The 6,000-nt window shown below is 41.2% G+C and overlaps 1 protein-coding gene across 3 annotated transcripts in view; it reads right to left on the bottom strand.

The window, feature by feature from the left end:
- Window positions 1-295: 295 nt before the first annotated feature.
- The window catches only part of LOC138521091 (mucin-17-like), a 217,079-nt gene continuing 211,374 nt past the window's right edge, over window positions 296-6,000 (bottom strand). For all 3 annotated transcript variants that reach the window (XM_069633654.1, XM_069633656.1, XM_069633655.1), the window contains exon 8: window positions 296-2,466. The gene's annotated coding sequence lies outside the window, so the exon portion shown is untranslated. The remainder of the gene's footprint in view (window positions 2,467-6,000) is intronic.

Raw genomic sequence — 6,000 nt, 5'->3', positions numbered from 1 at the left:
AATAGACCCTTGAATAGTGTGCAGCATTCTCCACACCCCCTTACTCTAAAGTCTAAGACCTTATCCATAGCTTGGGGCATAATACATTTTACAAACTTCAAACTAGGATGTGCCAGGATTGGAAAGGAGAACAAGAAAGAAATCCTTAATCTCAGGCACCCCATTTTCTATTTCCAACCAATTAATCATTTTAAAGTTGCATGAACATTTTGTCTTACAAACGGGAAAAATTCATTTGTTGCAAATATGATGAAAAAATAAAAAGTACAACTGATCAAAATAAAGTTACAAAAGATGTGGTTTATATAAAATATTTAATTGCTGTGAGAAGTAAAAAAGCAATACAAATAAAACAGGGGAATGGTTTGCAAAATTACATTTTCAGAAACAATAGAAATATTGTAAGAAATTATCTCGAAACTCTGCCGAACCGCTGGTAATTGTACAGGGATTGTGTAAACAAAAAAAAAAAAAAAAGCAGTGAAACATTTGCTATAGTTTTTAAAGGCACACAAAGTGGCTGCTCCTAACATCTTGGATAGAAAAGGTAAATTTACAATAAGTTCCGAAATACCCCCCATGCGTAGAAGGCTAATTCAAATAAGTGTGTGACCGTAGGAAATGCCACCCAGACACCCCCTCAGGTTATCCAGAAAGGAAAGGCGGAGATCTCATTTATTCTGAACCAGAGCATGTTACAAGGTTCATACATACATACATACATACCATACGTAGATTTAGGTCCCCACTTACACCGCCCAGCAACGCATTTGGTCAAGGGAAGCTGAGCACTCCTTCACATTAAAAACAATTATGCCCACAGAAATCCTGGTGTCTGAACTGATCTTTGCATAGACATAACATTACTAGACCAAGTACGAAGGTTTCAATAAAGTGTTTTACAACATAATCTGGCTGTAAGTGCAAGCATCGCATTAGTTACACAAAAACAGCTGTGGCATGCAATCTTTTACCGATGATCAGTCAGATACACATACTGCGCTATAGTGGATTCTTGAGATGTGCCAAACTGCTTTTGGCAGTCATTTTACTATGGTGTTACCTACAAAGGTTTATGCCAGCACCACAAAATAGTCAACATTGAATGTTTATGGATTGTATTTTCCCGTGGTTCCAAAAATGTAATCTCATCTCTCAATTTTACTGTGAAGGATGCCTTGTGTGAGGGCTGTCACAAATGTAACATTAACCACCAGCCATTGTGGGTAGCTGTAGCAGTTCTACAAGAAGCATAGTCTAGGAAGACTAGTGTAGATATTGCATTGTGTAGGTTGCAATATTGTAGAGTATAATGATGTCAAACTTGTGTGATTTGTGCTTCCACAAACAAAATCAACAAAGATATTTACTGTCTAACATTCTGAGTTCTGAAATTGCACTCTGCCTCCTTGAGACATTCCTCATCAGCTATTGGAAGCTATCATTTTAATTGTGTAAATAAAGGGGAGCAGGGAGTCCCGCAAATATAATTAAAAAGTGCCTTTTGAAGCATCATCTTAGGTCAGAGAGTTGACCTGCTCCATTGTAGGGTGGTCACAATCTTGCTCAATAACGAGCAACGTAGGCTGTTTACAAATGTGCAGTCTTGGAAAGCAGTTTCAGAGTAGAACAAAAAGCATCCTCAAGCTAAATAGTAATGTTCCTTTATACATGTCCTTCATCAGACTCTAGTACAACCATACTAGTTATTAGAGGTTGCAAGACTGTTGCGTGAGCTTTAAAGCTCTCTCCTTATGTACTCACAAGAAAAGGAGAACCCCAGCCGCGCCCGCATTCTTGTGTTGCCGCCAATGGTCTATAGGCGGGGCAAGAAATACATACTTCTTGAATCCTCTGCTCTCATCACGGGATCACCTCAGGGTTTGAGGATGGAGCTAACTTACCTTTTAATCAGTGCAATGTACCTCTCAGCCATCTGTTTTCAGGGCAGCTCATACAGATGACCCTATGAAGGATACCAGTCAAACTCACAGTACACTAAAAATAAAAAAGTACTTCCACATTATTACGTGTGATTTTTTAAAATACAGACATATATACATAACTGTGTCAATAGTCAATCACGTTGGCAGCTACAGACAGTACAGACCTTAACAAGTCATAACTACAGGCACACATGGCAAATTCGTTTGCTAAGGGGCTGGCAAATGTCACATTAACATGTAGTGGGTTGAACATTTGTCGACATTGCACCTTCTGTTTAGTCCATGTCTGCAGTAAATCGGCTCAAGACTATAGATACAGTTCACATAGTAGAGGTGGAGCGCTCAAGTTATGAACTAAAACTCGAAGTTGAAGATTCCGCATACACATTTGAATACAATGCACGAGGCCCAAAAGAAAATAATCCAGGCGGGAAACGAGTATATCGTGCAAACGGAGAGAGACAGAGCCACGAAGCAGCATCAATGCAGCTCCAGCAATCTGCATCACGGATGACACCACCTTGAAGAAATCACAAACCAAGCAGACAAGGATATGTATTAATAGTGTATGCAGCAGTAACATACACAATAGTGGATCAAGAAAGCTTTTCTTACGCACAGAAACGTGCTGCAATTTTGGTATTAGCAGTTAAAAGCGTGCAACACATTCAAAACAAAAGCAGGCACAAAAAAAGTGTGGTCTCACATAATTACACAACAGGCAGAAGTTTGAGGAGTTTAAAAAAAGCTTTTTGAACACACAACGCGTGTAATTGTGGTATGACACATGCACCCAACCCCCGCTTCTCCCCCAAACCCCCCCCCCCCCAAACTCACTTTCCAAAAAACCCTCAATGCTCGACAGAACAGCACTGCAGGCTGTCGTGCTACACTTCACAGATCAAGAATGGACAGTACAAGCCACATACATACTGTACACAAATCCCGTAGAAAATGTGATAGACTGTGAAGCCCCCTGCGTTCCCAGGTGTAGAGATGTTGGCAATGTTTCGTAACTATCAGTAGTCCAAATACTGGGTGCCTCAGCCACTTTTACTCCCTAGAAATGGGCAAATTCCACCTCCCAACCCCCAAAAGTAAAAATACTCCCAACAAAAATAAGACAAAGACATGTAAAGTCTTGCGCCCCTTGTTTCACCCTCACAGCTGCATGGATATGTATGGACCAGTAGTGCACGTAGCACCACAGGAAGAAACTATTTTAACTGCCTAATTGGAAGAAGTAAACATGTATCTTTTAATGTGCAAAGAAATATTACAAAAACATCCTTTTTCAGTCAAAACATTTGTACTCGCTTATTAAATAATTTCATTGAAAGTGGACTTACATTTTTACTCCCAGCTTTAAAAAATAGGGAGTAAAAAACTACCACTTCCAAATGTTATCTGAAGCACTGATAATGGATGTTTAATTCCCACATGTTTGAAACTAGGGTCTGTAAACAAGAGTAGGAGGCAAACAAAGGGATAGCAAAGTTGAATGCCTTTCAGGTGTACAATCACTCCATTGTGTACAAGGCCTTGAAGGGTGTCTGGGGTCAGAGTGTGCCACTCGACATGAACCCAAGAGAGCTCAAATCCCTGTTTGGAGCCAAAAGAAGAAATGCCTCTTCAGTTTTGTTGGTGCATAGTCAGACTAGAGACCTCCTCCACGTGTGCCAGTGTCTTAGACTTGTGCTATAGGCTGGGCTCATAAGAGATCACAGTTCTCAATGGTGAGCATAGCAACTAAGTTCTACTTCAAGCAAGTCATCACTGAGGATATCGGCGTAGAGTTCTTGCTATGACCATTATGATGACATCTCTGTACTGAGAAACCTGCTCTTCACTGTGACCTCAAGGCATGGACCTGCATCCATCCCGGGTCGTTTTACAGGTTGAAGTCCAGAAGAGGATGGCTGAGAAAGCATCTCAAAAGATGCACTGAGCTTGACTGGAAGACACATTTCTCCCATGCACTTGAGCCTCCTGTAGGACATTACTTTTCAATGAAGTGGCTGTTCGCACACAAGCAACATTTGTCAAAATATAGTGACACGCTGGCAAGGGTCAATAAGGGGAGTTATGGTGAAAAGGCCAAGAAATAAACTGCTCATTAGCAGAAAATATCAGCTTAAAAGCTAGATAATATGAAGACGGTGAATGAAGGCAAATAAAGCGTACCAAGCATGTTTTATTTGAAGAAAAACTGCACAAAAAAAGAAAAAAAAAAAGAAATAAGTTGTTCCCAGGGATCAACCAGAAAATAAACCAAGCTCCAGCTGCCAACATGGCCGACTTTAAAGTGGCAGTGTTCCACTTCACACGCTCAACTTTTTCTATTTTTTCATTGAAAAAGTGACAACAAATAGTTTAAAACAAAACTTGCTGCTGGTTGTTAACTGCAAAGTGTGAATTAAAAAAGTAAAAATCCAGATAACTTTGGTTAAAATGATAAGTGTTGTCTATTAAAGCAGGAGAGAAGGGCTCCCGCACAGAGGTAGTTATGTTGTTTATGAACATTAACAAGCAAAAAACATGAAGTCATGAGCCTTGTATTTAGGTACTTTGTGATAAGATGTGAACAATAAAATGTGATGAGCAAAGTTGGTTAAAACTCTGCATATGCATCCCAGCAGGCAAGCTCAGTAAACAACAAATCCAAAAGTCAGCAGCCAGACCGATCCTTGCCCTCTCACCCAGAGAACATATGACTTCCACCCTCACTGGCTCCCCATTAGCGACTTTCAAAGCTGTGTGCATCACACACCAAGCCCTCCATAGTACAGGACCAGAGTCCCTACAGAATAAAATCATCCACTATGACCCCCCCTCCCGAAACCTCAGATCGACTCAGCTCTCCTCTTTGCTATCCCCCCCACTTACCACTCCAACAGAGTTAGAGGCTCAGCCTTTTGTATCCTAGCTCCCACCATCTGAACACTCTTCCGCAGCACATCCACCGCACGAGAAATACCCTTCCTTCAAAAAAGTCTATAAGCTATTTTAGTCTGGATAGTATCCGCTCCCTGAGGCCCTCTGAAAGTTGGAAACAGCTTTGTTCACCATAGCAGATCCGCTCCTAACTTTTGGAACCTGTTTCACCCCTTCAGAAATCTTCCCTTAACTTTTGCCTGCATCCTAAGAAGTACTTTGTGAACGTGACGCACGCCCAACATGACGCACGCCCAAGCACTTTTATGAACGCATTGAGCACAAGGCTCCATTCATTTTAGGGCTGGACTTATAAAGTTAGGGTTACCATCTCTGAAGGTTGTTTTCCCTGGGCGATGTGGTAACTGATCAGATTATCACAAGATGGCCGCGCCCTCGAGCTCGATTTCGCTTGTGTACAAAAGACAAAAACTACGGTAAGGTGCATAAGAAATGTTTGTACGATCGATCAATCAATGTATGGTTAAAAACACAGGCCAGAACCATAGGGACAATACTATTTCTGACCGCACCATTCCTTTAAGGGATGGGCGGGCATCGGGCACAGATTAACTATAGGATGGGCCGCCCATGGTAAAAGGAAATAACTGAGAATTTCTGTAAACGCACAATATCTGGGCAGATTCGCCATGCTATCCACCTAGAAGAGCCTTTAAGTATAACCTGTGCTCTTCTAGTTGCAATAAGTTGAAGCATAGACTGTCGCTGTCACTCACCGTTTTATCGCAGACGCAGGAATCGACAGAAGAAGCCAATACCTGAATGGGCGCACATACAACAAATCAGCACAGAATCAACTAGGAACGTATAACACACCACTCCGGTGAACACTGGCCGCAGGCATGGCTACCCGTACATATCAGAATACTTGAAGGACTATGACAAATTCAGTCTTGCTGGTCACATAATTCTCTGCCTACTTACACCAGACTGTGCTTCAACAACTCTGAACAGTGCTTCAGATAATATTTGGAATTGGGAGTATTTTACCCAGTATTTATTTTAGAGTTGGGAGTAAAATGATTTTTTAGTGAGACCAAATTTAAGTCCATTACCCAATGGAACTATTTTATAAGCGACTAAAAGTATCGTAACTGGA

The sequence above is a fragment of the Ambystoma mexicanum genome, chromosome 13, assembly GCF_040938575.1.
Source record: "Ambystoma mexicanum isolate Mex_15411 chromosome 13, UKY_AmexF1_1, whole genome shotgun sequence".
Taxonomy (NCBI): Eukaryota; Metazoa; Chordata; class Amphibia; order Caudata; family Ambystomatidae; genus Ambystoma; species Ambystoma mexicanum.
This window is presented reverse-complemented; position numbering and strand designations above follow the sequence as displayed.